The sequence below is a fragment of the Periplaneta americana genome, chromosome 3 (genome assembly GCF_040183065.1).
Source record: "Periplaneta americana isolate PAMFEO1 chromosome 3, P.americana_PAMFEO1_priV1, whole genome shotgun sequence".
NCBI classification, from domain to species: Eukaryota; Metazoa; Arthropoda; class Insecta; order Blattodea; family Blattidae; genus Periplaneta; species Periplaneta americana.
In genome coordinates, this window is record NC_091119.1 from 53,669,472 (window position 1) to 53,690,904 (window position 21,433).

At 36.9% G+C, this 21,433-nt stretch overlaps 1 long non-coding RNA gene across 1 annotated transcript in view; it reads left to right on the plus strand.

Moving 5' to 3' along the window:
- Nucleotides 1–15,096: 15,096 nt before the first annotated feature.
- The window catches only part of LOC138696041 (uncharacterized), a 44,612-nt gene continuing 38,275 nt past the window's right edge, over nucleotides 15,097–21,433 (plus strand). Inside the window, exon 1 of the long non-coding RNA XR_011331220.1 lies at nucleotides 15,097–16,716. This is a non-coding gene — a long non-coding RNA (uncharacterized lncRNA). The remainder of the gene's footprint in view (nucleotides 16,717–21,433) is intronic.

Sequence of the window (21,433 nt, forward strand, 5' to 3'; positions counted from 1 at the left end):
TAGGCACCGAATAAGGAATGCCTGGTGGTCTTGTTTAAGATATATATTTTTTGGGCCACGTCCCGTACTAGATGACGAGACATATTACACGCCGGCACCTATGCCAACTTCTGTGACAGCATCCTTGCCAGATCCCATGCCAGTACCCAGACCAGCACCAATTCCATTTGATATGCCAGGACCCATGACAGCTCCCATGCCAGATCCAATACCACTACCAGAGCAAGATTCCATGTCAGCGCCTATGTCAGGTCCTATGCCATTACCCATGCCAGCTTCCATGCCAGCAGAAGGTAGGCACCGAAGAAGGAATGCCTGGTGGTCTTGTTTAAGATATATATTTTTTGGGCCACGTCCCGTACTAGATGACGAGACATATTACACGCCGGCACCTATGCCAACTTCTGTGACATCCTTGCCAGATCCCGTGCCAGTACCCAGACCAGCAGCCATTCCAGAGGATATGCCAGGACCCATGACAGCTCCCATGCCAGATTCAATACCACTACCAGTGCAAGATTACATGTCAGCGCCTATGCCATTACCCATGCCAGCTTCCATGCCAGCAGAAGGTAGGCACCGAATAAGGAATGCCTGGTGGTCTTCTTTAAGATATATATTTTTTGGGCCACGTCCCGTACTAGATGACGAGACATATTACACGCCGGCACCTATGCCAACTTCTGTGACAGCATCCTTGCCAGATCTCATGCCAGTACCCAGACCAGCACCAATTCCAGATAATATGCCAGGACCCATGACAGCTCCCATGCCAGATCCAATACCACTACCAGAGCAAGATTCCATGTCAGCGCCTATGCCAGGTCCTATGCCATCACCCATGCCAGCAGAAGGTAGGCACCGAAGAAGGAATGCCTGGTGGTCTTGTTTAAGATATATATTTTTTGGGCCACGTCCCGTACTAGATGACGAGACATATTACACGCCGGCACCTATGCCAACTTCTGTGACAGCATCCTTGCCAGATCCCATGACAGTACCCAGACCAGCACCAATTCCATTTGATATGCCAGGACCCATGACAGCTCCCATGCCAGATCCAATACCACTACCAGTGCAAGATTCCATATCAGTGCCTATGCCAGGTCCTATGCCACTACCGATGCCAGCTTCCATGCCAGCAGAAGGTAGGCACCGAAGAAGGAATGCCTGGTGGTCTTGTTTAAGATATATATTTTTTGGGCCACGTCCCGTACTAGATGACGAGACATATTACACGCCGGCACCTATGCCAACTTCTGTGACATCATCCTTGCCAGATCCCGTGCCAGTACCCAGACCAGCAGCCATTCCAGAGGATATGCCAGGACCCATGACAGCTCCCATGCCAGATCCAATACCACTACCAGTGCAAGATTCCATGTCAGCGCCTATGCCAGGATCCATGCTAGACCCCATGCTGGTTCCCATGTCTGATTCCATGGCGAATTCCTTGTCAGCAACCTATTCAGATCCCATGCCAGTACCCATAGAAGTCCCTATGCCAGCTTCCATGCCACCAACCAAGCCAGACCCCATACAAGCACCTATATTAGATCCCATGTCAGATTCCTTGCCATACCCCATTCTAGCTCCAATGGCAACACCTATATCAGGTTCAATAACAGCACTCCTGCCAGATCCTATACAAGCTTCCATGCCATCACCCATTCCAGATTCCTTGCGAGAACCCATGCTAGCTTCAGTGTCTGATGCCATGCCGGATCCCATGTCGGATTCCTTGCCATCACCCATGATAGATGCCTTGTCAGATTCCATCTCGCCAACCAAGCCAGACCCCATACCAGATTCCATGCCTACTTCCATCCCGGATTCCTTGCCATCACCCATGCTAGATGCCTTGTCAGATTCCATGCCACCAACTAAGCCAGACACCATACCGGATACCATGCCTGCTTCCATGCCGGATTCCTTGGCATCACCCATGCTAGATGCCTTGTCAGATTCCATGCCACCAACCAAGCCAGATCCCATGCCTACTTCCATGCCGGATTCCTTGCCATCACCCATGCTAGATGCCTTGTCAGATTCCATCTCGCCAACCAAGCCAGACCCCATACCAGATCCCATGCCGGATTCCTTGCCATCACCCATGCTAGATGCCTTGTCAGATTCCATGCCACCAACCAAGCCAGACCCCATACCAGATCCCATGCCTGCTTCCATGCCGGATTCCTTGTCATCACTCATGCGAGATGCTTTGCCAGAACCCATGCCATCTCCTATACCACCAACTAAGCCAGATCGCATACCAACATCCACATCATTTTCCATGCTTACTTTCATGCAAGATTCCTTGTCATCACCCATGTCAGATGCCTTGCCATCACCCAGGCCATATCCCGTGCCGGCTCCCATGTCACCAACCAAGCAACATCCCATACCAGCACCCATATTAGATTCCATGCCTGCTTCCATGTCAGATTCCTTGCCATTACCAATATTAGCTCCAATGGTAACACCCATGCCAACTCCGATACAAGATTCCTTGCCAGTTCCCATGCCAGAAACCAAGCTAGATCCCATGTCAAATGCCTTGTTAACGCCCATGCTAGATCCCATCCAAAATCCTTTACCAGCGCCTATGCGAGATCCCTTGATAACTCCTCTGCTTGCATCATCGATGGAAGATCCCATGCCTGAATCCTTGCCAGGTTCCATGCCTGGACCATCATTGGAGCACTTAGCAACGGAAGATGAAGATGAGGAAACAACAACGACGTGTTGGTCTTGTTTAAGGTATATATTTTGTTTGCTTTGTTGTTGTTTGAGGCGTAAGTAGTATAAATATTGTACTTCTAAGAGCCATTTTCAGATAGATTGCCCTCCGAGTGTTCCCATGTTTCTCTCCCCACTTGTTCATAGTAACGCTTCTGTTAGAGTAATAGTAACTTATATACACTCCTTAATGTTACCTATCATCAAACCTTTCATTTTATTTGGCGACCTGTTTCTTTATGTTCTAACAATATGTCTGAATATCACGCTCCGTCCCTTGGTTCCACTCAATATAGCGATAAATAGACACTTGTGGTCGCATTTTCCATTTAAATATTTTGTTTCCCGATAGGCACTTCACGCTTAGAAACGTTTGGACCTGTACATTATGAATTAATTATATCTTTATGGCCATACAATAGGAAAGAGATTTACGTTTTTTCTTAGTTCTTTTTTTTTAACTTCAGTCCTAAGAAATCCTTTTTTCTCTTGCTGTCACTAGAGTGCACTGAAATTAATGTTTGGATGGCAATGGACTTACTGTAAGGTAAGTTCATACATTTGCTTTGTTTTCTTGAATGTAGTTAGTAATTATGAATGGCTAGCGGTTTTTAAAATTATGTGATATTTTGTCTGAAACTACATTAACAACTCCCTCAAAATCTGTGCTTCAGTGGCTGACCATGACAATATCTTTGAAAAATATTGGAGTGCAGGAGGTCAAGTGATTTTATTGTCAAACGCCTGGTATTAGAAAATAACAGCAACATTAAAAACTCCATCCTAGCTTTCAGTTTAATAAGGAAACATGGTAAAAATTTTGAAATATTTTTTTCTAAACTCAATGTTTTAATATATATTATTTTAATGTACCGAAGTACATATGATATTTCCATGCAGATATTCTGCGTCATCATACGATGAAAGAGTAATGGAACGGAGAAAGATTCTCTCCAGCGCCGGGATTTGAACCCGGGTTTTCAGCTCTACGTGCTGATGCTTTATCCGCTAAGCCACACCGGATACCCAACCCGGCGTTGGACAGAATCGTCTCAGTTTAAGTTCCAACTCTTGGGTTCCCTCTAGTGGCCGCCCTCTGCACTACGTCATAGACGTCTCTGAACGTAGGACTGAAGTCCACACATGTGCTGAGGTGCACTCGTTATGAGTGACTAGTTGGTAGGGATCCGACGGAATAATCGCCGTCTTAAATCACGAAGTGATTTACGCATATCATATATATTATTCTAATGTACCGAAGTACATATGATATTTCCATGCAGATATTCTGCATCATAATACGATGAAAGAGTAAGGGAATGGAGAAAAATTCTCTCCGGCGCCTGGATTTAAACCCGGGTTTTCAGCTCTACGTGCTGATGCTTTATCCACAAGAGCTGAAAACCCGGCGCCGGAGAGAATTTTTTCCTCTGTTCCATTACTCTTTCATCGCCAATGTTTTAAGGTAAAATTATGACCACTTAACCAAACCGAACTAATTGCCAATAATGCGGGAATATATTGGTATATTTCCCAGCAACTCTCACCACTATCCACCACTTGAAATGGACAGAGGTGAAATTAACTTCGGGCGTCATATTTTTTTTTTTTTACGTACAGTTAATGGATTATTCTATAAACATTCAGATTCCTGCTTAATGTTAATTAAATAAAAATAGATAAGCAATGAGAAAATAAAACTTTAATACAAAAAGAAAAGCAATAGGAAAATTCATTGCAAATGCTACTTGCGATGTTGAGGAAGGAGGATGGCTTTAATATGGTGGAAAACCATTGAATGAAAAATAATGTTTTTGCTGTAAAATACACTTTAATATGTGAGAAATATATATGGCATGAAATTTAATGAGGATATATGCCCTTGTCAACTACTGCAGCGCTATCTTTAAAACTATGATGCATAGGGTTTTCAAAGAACAAGAATGGTTAAAATGTGGTGGAAAACGAGTGAATTTTTAAAAAGAAAAATTCTTTGTTTAAAATAATCTTTGAAATTTCAAAATTTCATCGCACAAAATTTAATGCACATTTATATAACCCTTTAGGCTGTCATTTTTAAAGCACAGAGTTTTTAAATTACACTAAATTTTAATTGCAATTTCTGGTAACTTTAATTTTTTGCTTCATTCTCATACAAAGAGTGAATATTTTTATATCTTCGAACTATTAATACATGGATTTTATTTGAAACACACATTCTTAGATAATTAGGAAACTTTCTGTGTAACAGAGATTTGTTATTTTGTTGCATTTGATAAAATAATATCCTCACATGTTTCTCTAATGGTATCTCCAAAATTTATTCTTAAGATGTATTCTTTATTTTCACATTTTGAAAACGAATATCAAATTTATGATACAACCATTTTAAAGAATGTTCTTTTAGGGGTAAAATGACAAAGAGGTTTTGAACTTATCTTAAAAATGGCTCAGATATATTCACTATCGTGACCTACAGTGCCTTGATACTCCCCCCCCCCCAACATTTCTGCCCCAATTATTTTTACTAAACTCAAATGGGCGACTCCAAAATGAATATAGATTGTTAGTTGAGAGGCTTGAGAGAAATAGACCTTTGGGAAGGCCGAGACATAGATTAGAGGATAATATTAAAATGGACTTGAGTGATGTGGGATATGATGGTAGAAATTGGATTATCTTGATGAGGATAGAGGCCGATGATGAGCGTATGTGACGGCGGCCATGAATCTCTGGGTTCCTTAAAAGTCATAAGTAAGTAAGTAATCTCAAATTTAAATTGTTGCAGCAATGATATTCATATATACAAAAATGAAGAAATTATCATAAAATAGATAAGAATTCAATTTATACAACATCTCCCCTTAAAAATAAGATTTACATGTATCGGAAATAATCTATGAAGGCCAGTGACAGCTTGTGTCTGTCGTGTGCATGGGTGGGTAAGAGTGTGTATCGGTTATGTGAAGATTATAAAACCCGTTCCATTAGTGAATTGAGGCGTATAGTTGCAAAGTCAAAACATAATTTTTCAGTACGAAGGAAAAACGTTTGCAAGGAACTAAGGATTTGCAACCAATTCTCTTTTTCATTATACAAATCCATGTTATGTATCTGGCTTTGGAGCATAACAGTGCTATAACAGTTGTAGAATCATATGAAGATATGAAATACAACATTAACTCATTTCGGAAAAAAAGTGATGTATCTGATTTTGCAACTACACGTCTAAATTAAAGTATTAAATATATTGTTGTTGTTGTTATCTAATGCCGGGCTTTGGCAACGAAGCCACTAGCGTTCTTGCTCTCCAGTATTTCTCTGTGGTGGATCCATCAGGTAGAACTTCACAGATTAGCATAAGTGTAACCGTTTTTTAAGTGGGCACCAATTTTTTGTTTGTAATGGTGGTTACATCACCCACTCACGTAAACCCCCAGTATGACTGGAAGGCCACACCTGTCGTTGGTTAATGGGTCCATCGGACCTGGCCGGGAGGAGTTTTAGAGTCCACCGACCTTTCTCACAAGTACCACTTGTGGAACATTTCTACGCAGTGGCAGGCCAGCGTAAGGGATGAAATAGCATTTCCTCTATTCCTGATGGTGTGGTTATACCGCCAATACTCGGTCCCCAGAGCCTCATCTGTAAAAGCAGGTTGCACCACGAGCAGGTTGAGGTTGGGTTTTGGATAGGAGAGGTTATGGAATGCACTTCACTGTCCCTTGCAACCCAGTATTAAATATTTAAGCCAGTATAACTGATTCAGTGAGAATATCAATTCAGTTCCAGAGGGAGACGAAGACAAGAGTCACTACAGAAATTAAAAAATATATTACTATTAAGCACACGTTAGTGAGTAGCTGTTAACCGTTTTCGGAAATCACAGCACACTTAAACTTTGAGATGAGTGCAGCAAAATTCATTTTTAATAACAATTATTTTCTTTTTATTTTGGTACATTGAAAAGGGTGAACTATCTGATTATGGCTCTTAAGTCGTTTCATTGTAAAAACAAATAGAAAACAACAATTTATATTAGCAGCAATAGCAGTAGTAGTTGCAATAGTAGTAGTAGCAGCAGCAGCAGCAGCAGCAGCAGCAGCAGCAGCAGTAGTAGTAGTAGTAGTTGTAATACTCTTTATCTTCTGTCTATCCTATTCCTGATAACTATGCAATACTTGTGTACATTATTCTTGTTTAGAAACACTCTCGGCTACAATCCAACTAATCCTCTTCTACTGTCATTGCTATCTTCTATTACTATTATCCCTAATTTTTTATCTTCAAGCATATTTATCTCTGACTAAAATTCACTAATTTTTACGTATCTATATTCTACGTTTTACTGTACTACATTATTTTCCCTATTTTTCACTTACATTTTCTCAGAATTTTACTCTTGCATTCATTCAATGTTACAAAATTCGAATGTTTGTAGTAACTTCCTTAGTAGTCTTCTTCAATTCACTTATATCTCTTTCTGTTTCATTGGTATATCTTCTCCCTACTTGCACTCACTTTCATTTATTGTCTACTGCACTTCCCAGATTCTTCCTCTCTGTACTACATAAAACACTCAGTGTTGGTTATTTACCATTTATGACTTATTTTAACTCTCTTTACTAATTTCCCTTTCACTGGTTTATTCTATGCGTCTTCTCCTTAACACTTAACTAATTATTCCTAGATCTTTTCCTCAGCTCCACTTCAGTTACACTTAACGATCGAATCCTCACATTTCAGTTCTCTAGATTAGCTCGCTCAAATTACACCACTGAAATTTATATTAGAGCAAAGGATTTTAATGAATGACATCTGAAAAACAGGGATTTTTGAAAAGTAGAAGGACGATTTCTAAGAAAATATCCCAATGTTCCCGTTCTACATAGAAACAGATAATAAGTACATTTAAATTTAGTGATACCAAGGAAAAACATAGTTTAGGCTCTTTCTCAAGTTCGCACCATTTGTATCAATGTATTTAGAGCCAACTGAAATTAGTTATACATCTTGATTACACAACTTTTAACACTGTATCACTTCGGAATATGTATGATAAGAACTTTGTGTTAAATATTAACGTACCTTGTTAACATGTTTCGACCTATTTTCAGTAATCTTCGGAACTGGTCGTTGTTGGTCTTGGCGCCTCTTGTTTCCTGTGTTGGTGCGTTCGTAGTGTAGAGTCAACACACAACTCAATTTCAAAACACATACACTCTTTGACTCTACACTATGAACGCACCAACACAGGAAACAAGAGGCGCCAAGACCAACAACGACCAGTTCCGAAGATTACTGAAAATAGGTCGAAACATGTTAACAAGGTACGTTAATATTTAACACAAGGAAGTTCTTATCATACATATTCCGAAGATGAAATTAGTTGTACAATCTATTCCACTCTACAAAGATGTTTTTTAAAATAAAGGTTAAGTAACTGTATTAGATGTAGTGAAACCGTTGAAAGCATACAGTTCGTACAGTTTATTTTTGCAAATTAAATAAGTTACAAAGAATAAAGAAAAGGGACTCTGTCAACTTCCCTTTACTATCATAACTAGTTTCAGAAAACTTACAAATCATTTTTATTGAACATGAGTTCCGTAGTATTTTATAATTTACGAAATATCATGCAATATTCGCAGATCAATGTTTTAAAAAATTACCCATCCATGGAGCACCACAGCGAACTCTGAGCAGCCGTTACAAAAACAATTAGATATATAGTTAAATATAAATTATTTACATAATTATGAGAAGAAAACAGCGTCCAGAATTTTCTTTGAATATTAGGTCTATTTGGATTAAAAATCATTTAAAGTAAGTTGATAAATCTCTTTGTCATGTTCTTTTTTTTTTTTTTGGAAATGTAAATTAAAGGGAACAATTAAAGAGCGATTAATAGTCATAAATGTAATTTCGGACTAACAATGTTATATCAAAGGCAACTGAAGCATGTATCCTTTCGAGAAACGCTAATAAAAATAAATTATTTGCGTTTATATAATCTAAATGGTTACTGTACCAATATTTTAAGTATAACACGGGATGTTACTTAATGTTACCGATATTAAATTTACATTGTGCACAAAATATTGAGTTTTCTTGCAATTAAAAAAAAAACATACGAAATGGCTTTGGGCAGATGGTAGGTGCCTGAAATAATATACAATAATCGGCATTAACATAACAACATTAGAACAGTTAAATAAATTATTATCAGCTACACAATGTAGTTTCCTATTCGTATCCATTAGGCCTACATGAGTGCATATGTATTGTACATATGTGTGAAATAATTTTGAAAAGACCAATTTAATAAAGACAAATTCTAGAAAAATTAAATCTACAGCTACAATTGTAATCGCACCTTAAATACAGGAAGATAAAATAGTTTTATAATATTATAAAATTAGTATAATGTTTGAATGTTGTTAAATCATAATTTCATTTTCCAGATAATATTAAATGCTTTGGCATATCATAGTGTTATAGAAGTTTCCCGTTTTCTGAATTACTGTTGTGAACACTGCATCTTGCTAACTGAGAATTAACTGCATTCTGCTATTGCCTTCTCGTGCCGTCGTAGTTCTGTAGCTAAAATTGCCCTCAATTCCACACAAGCTTCTATTCAGTAAAATTTGTAATTTTTATTTACCTTACTCTATTACTGTACTTCCTTGATAATTAATCTCTTAGTATTATTTCTCGAAAAACTTATTGCTATATAATTCCTAATCAATAGGGAAAACTCGGCTAATTTCGATACACGGATAATTTCCTGGTATTTATTTTTAAATTTACCATGAAATTAAACTAGAAATAAGTGTAACTTTGGTAACATATATAAGTGACAGAAGTTGTACTATAAAATAGATTTTGTTCACTGCGCTCTTGCAATAACATGAGCGGTTCTTTTGGAAATTACTTCAAGAGATTTGTAGCTTTGAATGTGTGAGTGAATACAACATCCGATTTCCTTTGTTAAATGAAGAATATTTGCTGCTTTTTGTGGTCCAAATAATTTTAAATGGTAAGTATTACCATTGTATACTTCTTCGTGAAAAATATATGCTTATCAATGCACTGATTATGTAGCAGTATTATCTTGGGATGTTATTTTCTTAGCGTTTTTCTCATTCCACAAGACCATTTTTTTTTCTTTAAATTTCTTTATGGTATAACAATACTGTCTGGTGGAAGAAATAAAAACTGCATGAAACGTACTTACAAATTACAGGTAATCAGGGTAAAACGTAGAAAGAAATACAACAAAAATGATATGAAAGGGCAATTTAATATGTTTGAACAAAGGAAAACTGCTGTATCCAGGACCAGGACCAGGACCAGAACCAGGACCAGGACCAGGACCCGGACCTGGACCAGGACCAGGACCAGGACCCGGACCAGGACCCGGACCAGAACCAGGATCTGGACCAGGACCAGGATCCGGACCAGGACCAGGATCAGGACCCGGACCAGGACCGGGGCCAGGACCGGGACCCGGACCAGGACCAGGACCAGGACTCGGACCAGGACCAGGACCAGGACCAGAACCAGGATCCGGACCCGGACCAGGACCAGGATCCGGACCAGGACCACAAGCAGGACCAGAACCAGGACCAGGACCCGGACCAGGATCAGGACCAGGACCCAGACCCGGACCAGGGCCAGGACCGGGACCCGGACCAGGATCAGGACCAGGACCCGGACCAGGACCCGGACCAGGACCAGGACCAGGACTCGGACCAGGACCCGGACCAGGACCAGGACCAGAACCAGGATCCGGACCAGGACCAGGACCAGGATCCGGACCAGGACCAGGACCAGGACCAGAAGCAGGACCAGAAGCAGGACCAGAACCAGAACCAGGACCAGTACCCAGACCAGGACCCGGACCAGGACCAGGACCAGGGCCAGGACCAGGACCCAGACCGGGACCAGGACCAGGACCAGGACCAGGATCCGGACCCGGACCAGGACCAGGACCAGGACTCGGACCAAGACCAGGACCCGGACCAGGACCAGGACCCGGACCCGGACAAGGACCAGGACGAGGACCAGAGATAATACATAGGCTACTTCTTTCAACCCCCCCTTTTTCTCTAATATTCACTAAAATCTTAATTTCACTTTGTCTATACATTATCATATTGTGTCATTTACCCTAATTTTTTCATTGACCTTTTCTCCTATTTTTCTTTTATATTATTTTACTGTTACAAAGTTCAAATTTTAGCACCACTTTCTTGTTGTCACTTATTCAATTCTCTTAACACTTTTTCGGTATTATTATTCACTCTTGCTATTTGCGCTCATTTTCAGTTTTTCACTACTCCACCTACACATAAGTTTTCTTTCTCATTATTCTCACTTCCAATAAATAGGCCTACTTATATTTTTTCTCTATTCATTTGATTTTACACTTCCTCTCTCTCTCTCTCTCTCTCTCTCTCTCTCTCTCTCTCAAACTTATCGATCTTTATACAGTTCCACTTTAGTTGCATTTCTTGATCACATCCCTACATTTCTTTTATCGCATCCTTTGCAATTTTAATATCCAAATCCTTAGTTATCGCAGATTTCTGGCCTTCCCCTACTCTTAATCTGAGCTTCATTTCTATATCTGTCTTTTTTTCTATTTGTTTGTTTTTATGTATTGCTTGTTTGTAACTTCTGTATAAATTTATTTGTGGTAAAAATGCTGACATGTAACTTCGTGATATCTAATAATTTACGTACATTAAATACACCCTTTATTTTAATCTGAACCTTATTTTTGCACTAAAACCTTAGTGTCTGATCTGATCTTATCTGATCTGCCCTATATTAATTTTAAATTTCTACAATCCAGTAATGTATCATTACACAATCAGTTTTGTCGATTTAAAAATAAATTGTAGTCTTTTCAATAACTGGATCTTTATGAGATATTTTTATTCCACTGCACGTTTCTTTATTAAAATTGTAAACATTTCAAGTTGTGGCAGCAAAGGTACTGGGCTGCATCTGTTCTAAGTTCTTCAAGTTGAAGTTGACTTTACTACAGTGATTACTGAGTGGACAAAAGTGCAGAGAGCTTTTACTGGACGTGTAACTGTGATAATCAGATATCGCCAATTCATATTAATATTACGCAGCTCATGAAGTAAGATTATGTAAGTAACAAAAATTACATCATATTAATTGAATGTTTTGATAAACTAAATTTGAAAATCGGAGGTGTGCTCAGGCGTGGGTTCGATTACCACTTGAGTTGATTATCTGTTTACTATTTTCCAGAGGTTTATACTAACTATGAAACGATTGTCAGGTAATAAAATGACAAATCTCAGAATCAACTTCGCCAAATATCATCTCGCTGACACTAATTACATTGAAGTGAAATAAATTATATTTCAAATTCTTAAAAAAATGTGTCGTTTATTTTCTGTAATAGTTTAATAGTAATAGCTCCTTAAAAATAATTATTATAAGGAATCTTCGGTTTATGAAGCGTCAGCTGAATATTTTGTTGCCCAGTCAATTTACCCCAAAATGATACACACGACACAATTTTTATCAAGAATAAATCAATTCTTATTTGAAATTAAAACATACAATGGCCATCCACTTTGTGACACGACGATTTCGTCATGAAAAATAATCAGTGATATTTCATGTTATTCTTACGCATCTACCACATTTTTCGACATTCAAAGAAGTTCCTTGCAGTGTAAGCACTATTTAAGTGATCACTTCATTTAAATTTCGGCTATTTTCATTTGTACAGACACCATTGTTTACTGCAACCCTAATGTAGAGCATAGCTACCAGGTGGCCCATCTGCGTCCTCTTTTGTTGAACGTGACTTCCTTTCGTACATAAAACGCTAAATAGCTGCCTAGTTCTGAGGCTTAGGGAACGGATTGACTCGACTGTCCTACTGGTTGAAATGTCAAGTACAACTAGTAACAGGATTATGAGCCCGGTCCATTTACTTTGTTCCTGTTTTGTTACTAATAAATGATAAAAACGAAGATCCTGGTGCGTTTACGAATGATGAGGACACTGACTTTGTTCTGCTCTACGGTGAAACAAAGCAAAATGCAACTGCAACTCGAAGGCTTTACCGGCAGTAGCTTGAAAGTGATGTTAATAAATAATAATAATAATAATAATAATAATAATAATAATAATAATAATAATAATAATAATAATAATAATAATGATAATAATAACAATAATAATAATAATGATGATTATAATAATAAACATAATAATAATAACATTAATAATAATAATAATAATAATAATAATAATAATAATAATAATAATAATTACAAACTACAATTCTTTTTCGGTATATTTAGCCATGGATCTAAACCAGCAACAATCGCTATCACATTGATTTAATGAAAGCATTGTCCCTGAAATTTAGAAAATCCTTTGTGCTCTCTTGTTGATAGGTTTTCTATAACCGTTTTCAAAACGGCGCAGATGGGACACCTGGTATAATTCTCTTCAAATATGTTGATCGATAGCGATCGTTATAGTGAAAGTGGTTGGTACCTAATGCGAATGCGTTACATTTACATCTACATTAGCTACAATACTTCAGTTGAAGTATGTACTATTTAAGTTTACAATATGTACTTGATGGTAAGCTGTTAATAAATTAAACTGACTCTTTTATAGTGTCTAGTTTCTTTGGATACGACTGTACGATCGATAAAGGAAAGAGTGTAATGCTTTTGTTTTCACATGGACGAGTAATAGTAAACTGCAGAGTTAACTTCAGATAATGGTTTACAATTCCGCTCTCTAAATTATTTAATCGAGTATTCACTGAATAGTCACTGTCACTGCAATTTTGTAACAAAAAAATTTATTTACCTAAATTTTGAGGAATGACTTCAAGAAATCTCATTACATGTTATACAAATGTATTAATCTTGTATTCGAGAACACTTATTTTACTGAAGAAATATATGGACGTAATAACGGAAATTGGAATAAGAAACAGAACTAAAATTGTACCCAACAGAGACATACAATTCACAGTGTATACAACTTGAAATATTAAACAGTTGATCATTTATCGACCTACACCATCGCAATGCAAACTTTAAACTTTGATATTGCAACACCATAATAAAGGACATAATCGTAATTTCTAAAATTACAATAAATTTTACTATTGTCTGCAATAATCAATAATCTTTTATGCTACAAGAATGCAGAAATTTTAGATACAAATAATTATTATTAATACATCCGTCTACCATGATAGATGACCATATAGGTCCGGAAAACAATGCCAGAAAAATACATATATGGAATGGAGACAAATAAGGGATATATCAGTACAATAGGTGGTTATCATAGTAGCCCACAATATGCAATTTAGAAAGTTTAAAAATTAAATATTATATAAATGATTATGTAAAATGCCTATGGATTTAAGAATATTAATTTTTTTAATCAGTATCATTTGCATCATCAAGAAAGTTAGAATATCTAACATTGAAGATTTGTTCGAAATTTTATACTTGCAATCGAAAATTACGATTCTTCTGCTGAAACAGAAAAATCACAAGAATTTATTAAACGTGTAACTAATTCTGAATTTGGACTGAACTGCTATAATGTTCAACGGAAATGTGACTTACGAAAGAGAACAAATGAACTCTGGATGAAAGATTGTTGTAAAACAAGGAGAGACTTCGTCGTTTTATTCATAATGACAAAATATAGTGTGAACTACATGGAAAACATCTTCATCGTCTCAATATAACATACTCTGAAAGTAACTCCTGATGGTATTGTGATTAGGACCATCTTGTACAGTACGACAACCTGGATCAGTAATAAAAGGAATTAAACTACCTAAATTCATGTAAAAAATATTGTCCATCGTACCGAAAGTTACCTTACATTTAACTATGGTGTATACATTTATATGCACGATCCTACAGAAGGGAAACAAATATATGACAGACTAAAAGCATGACATCAAGCATTTCTTCATATTTTTCGTTGTACTGACATGCAGTGCTTGATTATAGTACCTTAATCATGTGACTTTTATAAATTGAAACAAAAAAGATATGAAATGGAAACCTAAATACTGATTCAAGTCGAACATTAATTGAAAATGACAAAGAAGGAATGATGGAATGCACTTGCCCACATGGTAGGGAGGTTGGGATGGGCAGGGCGGGACTCGACATGCAGCCACCTCCACGTGGTGAGTTCTGGGTTGTTTCAGTTCAAGAGAATGAAACAAGCAAAGAGCTGCATCTCTTCTGTGAATGGTGGTACGAAAATTCATGCAGAGTGGAAGGTGTCCAATAACAGTAACTTCTCACACTAATTCCTTAAGATAAGAGGAATAGGATCTTCCTTCGCCAATATGTGTTCTTTTTTTATTTACTACGAAATCGATTTTGTTTCTAGCAGTATTCTTCCTTTCTTTCCTTTTTATCTTTTTCCTTCAACAACAACAAACAAGGTTTATTTTTATTTAAATTTGTTTTGCACCACATTACTACTTAAGCATTTATGTTGCACATATCAGGATGCAATAGAAACTCGCATTTTAAGATTATCTGTCAAGAAAATTGTCAGCGATGCTGTAGGTATCTCGGTAAGCTATATCTTTATTTAAAACTTCCTTTCTTTCAATATAATTTCTTATCGAAAAAGGACACTCTAACAATGGATTAAATACATCATCATTATTCCTAGCGTCTATTTCTGTTTATATTTTCCGAAACACATAACAACATTGAACCACCTCACTACTGTACTATGAAATACAATAGTACAACACTCTCGCTTAAGTCATAAACTAAGACATAACGGGTGAGAACAATGTGGGTCTCTGCCTGCTAAAAAGCGGAAATTTTTATGTTCTTTATGGCCTATTTAGGAAGACAAGTCATCACTGCTATACCCAATCCATTCCACCCTTGAGACAGTCCATGGATGGGAGGAGGGAAAGCTGACCAGGCCACGAGGCCAGACGAATTGTTTCTCAGATACAACGTTTCAATTTCAACCACAAAGCCCGCGAAAACTTATGAAATGCAGAAGTCAGAGTCGACACGAGCGATTCTGGCCGCAGGAACAAATTTTTACTGCAAAACAGGTCTATATACATCACAAAGTTTTCAAATACTTCTGCAGCAATATATGCTTCATTCAAATGACTAATACAGAATATTATATAAAAACACAAAATTTCATTTCAGTTAAGCCAATTGACTGAGGCCTGGCCTCACTTGCCTCAGTTAATCAGCAGCCACTGGTTTATAGAAAAAACTGCTACATGGCAGTAAATTCAGTAGCACTTGCCACTAGACGGAAACAATCTTCCCTGCAGCATTGATGGCAGTGATGAGGAGACTGCCATTACACTCTGTCCCCGCGGTACTCTGGCTTAGGGTGAAGTACGCATCTTGTAACAGCGTTGCAAACTATTCATTACTTAAACTGAATTATTATTAATGAAAGTATTAAAATAGTTACTCTTAAAGGCCTTGTCAACTTAAAAAAAAATGCACTTTTAGGTAGAAAATGATTCTAACAGAGTAGGTGTAGAGATTAGTTTCTGTGAAAACCCGAGCGTCGTACTATTAATAGTACAGCGACAATCCACAGTTAAAACCCCGGAGTTACAGAAGTGACGTCACAACTCCACTATGCCGAGTATGCCAGGCCCTGAGTAGCAGCAAACTGTAATTGTAAGCTTCTTCCCGCATCAGTCTCTTCCTATTATTAGTGTAAATTTCTGGTGTCTGGTGTCATGTCTTACATGAAATAGTTATTTCCATGAATCACGGCTGGAATCAGGCCATATCAATTTGAGCCCAGGAAATATAAAATTGTAAGAATATGGAAAGAAAGCAGTGAGAATATAGAGCGGACTGGTGTTTCTTCAGCAACTCATCGAGAGTGTTTCTGTTGCTGTGGAAGTGCAATGGTAAGGTATGTAAAGGAAAGTGTTGAGTGTACGAGTATTATGAGTACATAATTTTCATAATGCATTTCACGCTGTTGTACTAAACAGAGACACGTTGAATACTGCTAGGCATGTTATGATGGTGAGGACGGAGTCTTAATTTTGAAAGGGAAGAGTTACGGGAGGTAAATAACAGGAACATACGCTATGTAGCTTACAAACAATTTGTTTACTGAATTAATTCTTGGAATCCCCTCGGAAGAGAAACAAATAAGTCATACCTTCATGGGTAATAAACGAAATTCGTCGTGAATACCCGACCTGACAATGAGTAGAGAAACTTTCAAACTACCGATAGAAGGGAAATTTCGAATTATTATTAATTAGAAATTGTTCTTAATTTTAAAAAAATCACCACAATTTATTATATTTTGCAACCAACACTCAGAACATTAAAAAATTATCTTAATTTTAACATTTTTTAACCATTAAATTGTTCCTACCTTTTATAAACTTTTAATAACTTTACCTCCAATAAACTTATTCTTGGTCATTTATAATTGTTTCAATGTTAGTGATAACTCGATGAGAAAAAAGTAATCAATTTCAAAAACTATTACAACCTGCATTTTTTAAAACAATTCAAAGTTTTAACTGATAAATTTTTATCAATATACACATCGAAATTTTTATTGGACAAAGGTCGAATAGAGAGAGTAAATATTCCTACACAATAAAAAATATAGCACTCTTGTCTATTTTTAAATTGTTATATTTCGGTAAAACCTCTTCTCCTATGGAGTCAGTGCACTCGTCACTACTGTAATTGTTTCACAGAACGATACATCCATATCATTTACTTCCTCACTTTCACAGTTTGAAATACTCCTAAAATTTCACTCCCCAGCCCACACTGCACACCTAATTCATTGCAATTTGTATGTGTGTTTAAATTGGCATCATCACTTGTTGGTCCCTGCTTCTTCGTTCACCGTCTCACAAAGTTCGCGGCATGAACTTGTAAATGACCAGTCTATTGCTTGCTTTATAATCTTCTTCCTTACATATGCACCAGTCTTTCTCTGGCATTGATGAGGTCCATTAATTTCATCCGGTTTCAATTTCAAAGAAGGAATTACACTTTTTTTTAAACTGATCTACTTATTTTGATAGGCAGAAGTTCATTTCAAAGCCGAGATGTAATTTCAAAATCTTCTGGTGTGAAGTGTTCAGAATAAACGACAGAATTCCGGGTGAGTTCGAAATTACACCGATTTATTCGATTCACCCACGCTTTGAATCTAATCGGTGATCTTTGGCGATTAGGAAATACATAAATACTTATTCATGTGTTCGTAATATTTGAACACCCAAAAACAAGACAATGAGGCATTTCCGATAGAATAGCACACAAACGTATATATAAAATAATAAGACACTAGTTGCTTCACCGTACGAAACGCTATTGAGTGAAGCTCTAAGAATCGCATTGAACTACCTGGAGTTGTGACGTCACGACTACAGCCGGTGTATCATTATACACGCAGTTTTAAGAGAACGGAAAGTCGTAGAAACTTGCGATTTTCACTCTTATATTTCTCTAAACGAAACCTTTATTTTGAACACCACTTTATTTTTAAGTTAACAGGGCTTTTAAGCCATAAATGTAACAAAACCATTATGAAAAATTATTTTGTTGCAACATAAAAGTGTTATATAGACGTAAATGTGTTTAAAACAAAAGGCCCGGTTAAGTAAGTAACTGCCATGAAAAGTTTTGTGAATAAAACAATTTTATTACTATTATAGAATCCTCTGACGTAGAGGTTAGGCCTATGTTTGATATGGTACAACATCTACCAAGACCAAGAATACTGAGAGACAGATCGAATCCTCTAGAAGAATACGATAATATTGATTTAGATTATCGAAAGACACATTCATGGCTCTCTTGCATGAAATAGGGCATCATATTGGAAAACAAATCGCACGCAGTAATACAATATCAGCAAGTAACCAGCTGTTGTTTGTCTTGCGCTATTACACAATATTAGCCTTTCAGAATGTGGTAGTGGATCATATTCACGTTTATAAATCTACAGTTTGTAGAATAATAAGATGTGTGACTGCATTGCAAGAATGAGAGAACAATACATTACTATGCCTCAAGGAAATTCTGTACAAACAGTAAAACAGGATTTCTTCTCAATTTGCAATTTTCCCAAAGTTATTGGTGCATAGACTGTAGCCATATGAAAATTCAAAGCCCTAGTGGACACTTGAATGAGATGTACCGAAACAGGAAGGGTTACTTCTCTATCAATCTGTACTAAGAATCGTTGCAAGTTGGCCTGGGTCAGTATTTAATGCCTGTTCTTCTACTTGCAAAGTTTGAAAACAATGAATATCCAAAAACACAATATTACCACAGTCTAGTATATACAGTCGCGAAGCTCAATACGAAGTAAATATGCATCCATAGATAGTTGCTAAACACTAGGATCGCTACTATCGCCTCATTACAGACAATGCGAAATAGTACCTGCACATTCTATTGTTCCTAGTACCCTCATAAACTCAAGCTTCGTAACTGTATATAGTAGACTGTGATATTAACATAGCGACACGCACGTATAATAAGGGAATTATTTGCGCCTGCTACGATGGCTCTGTCGCTTTGAATTTTTCCGTTTGAAGATGGAATAGCTAACAGTTCGTTAAATATCACATTTGCAATGACCTATACTTTAAAGACTGAAATAGTTTAAAGGTCATTTATTTAACGAGATAATAGCAATTTGTGGAACAGGTTTCTTGCAACCCAGTATAGATACAGTGCTTGAATTGGATGATGATGATGATGATGATGATGATGATGATGATGATGATGATGATGATGATAAAGTAAGTTTAAGAACTTGGAAAGTTGTTTTCGGGTGTTTAATATAATATATAAAGAGTGTAGCGAAAGTAGTGGGCAAAACTTCAGGTAAAGCTTCCTCATATGTAGAGAAGAAAAAAAAAAGGTTATATAAACATAAGTCCGGAAATGCTTGGTTGCCGCTCTATAGGGGTTACAAGGAGGATTATTTTGAACTACAAAACTGATGTATTAGTTTCAGTTTGTGTACATTTGTTTACAGGAACTGTTCAATATGTCACCTCCTGTCTGAATACAGGCACCAGTTCGTCGCATTGACGTCTGGACCTGCTCCCAAATTCCTGGCATAGCACGTATTGTCCGACAGTGTTGCTCAATTAGCACACATTTCAGTCTGGATGTACGTAGACAACTTAATGCAACATTCCCTGGCCGATGGATAGGGCGAGGTGGAACAAATGCTTGGCCTCCACGCTCACCAGATCTCAACTCACTGGACTTCTACTTGTGGGGACACTTGAAGTTGTTTGTGTATTCGACTCCTGTGAACGATGTAGAAACTCTCCGCCTGCGAATTGAACATTTTTGCTCGATTTTAAGTCCTCTACACATTCCTCAAAATTTTCGCACATATTTGTTAACACACTGTATATGCGTGTATGTGTTTGTAGTGGACAGATGGACAAGGGTCTTACTGATTTAACACAGCTATTATGTGAGGCTGGATTGATTCTCAGAACCTCACTCTTTATTATGCTAGTACACATTCTAATTTAAACTCTACAGTAAAGTTCTGTTATTACTTTTCTTCGGCTTCGTTCGAAGCTTTAGTCTTTTCTCGGAACTCTTCCTAAATTAAAGGAAGTTTTTGTTGATAAGGTTTCACGTGTGTCCTACTTTTCGAATACTCTATTCACCCCTAACTATCCTATCTCTGTGAGCGCAGCGACACTTTAAGCTTTTTCCTTTCATGCTAACTTCAGCTGAGTTTGAGGATAAAATGCGTGAAACAAAAGTTTCTGCCAAACTTAAGGAAGCTGTACTTCGCTATTCTTGGTAAGATTCCAGAATTTACAGTACATACACTCAAATTATTTTTCTTCCTTCTCTTGTTCCGAACATAATAGGCCTAACTTGTAAATTACAATTTATCATAATGTGTCAAGGTTCTCTTGCAACTCAATCGTCTCACAAATTCCTATCCGTAGAAATATTTACCAAACATATGGATAAAAGAAGTACTTCATATCATCAAATTCTCTTCATGTAATGAGAATCTCAAAGGCAGACAAAATTTTAGATAACAATTTTGAAATTTGTGGAAAGAGTAGCGATTTTCCAAAATGCCATTTAAATTTACAAAAACGTTAGTAATTCTTATATTTCTTAACCAGATTGGATTAAACTTTCTACAGAGAATATTTATATGCAGCATTATAAATGTAAAAATGTTCAGGTCTCTAGTTTGAAAATTTTAGGAAATTGAAACTTCATATTAAATACACATTTATTAATTTATGTATAGCATGTAACAGAAACAAAGACACATTAGAAACTATTACATACATAAAACAGAAATATAAGTTAAAGAATTTATCCCCGTATGAGCAAACGCTTGTTGGGAGTTCAAAACCGCACTGTAGATAAGCAGAAAGAAGAAGATAAAATAAACAAATTAATATAAGCAATAAAACAGCACTGATTACACAAATAAGAGCCTATATGATAAAGAATAATCACAATTGAAAACGTTCATAACCAATATTTACAAGTATAATAATATAGGACTAATAGCCTATTAGCAATTAATTATCTAATCTTATGTTAAGTTCTCTTAATAATTTCTTTAATTTTAAGTTTAA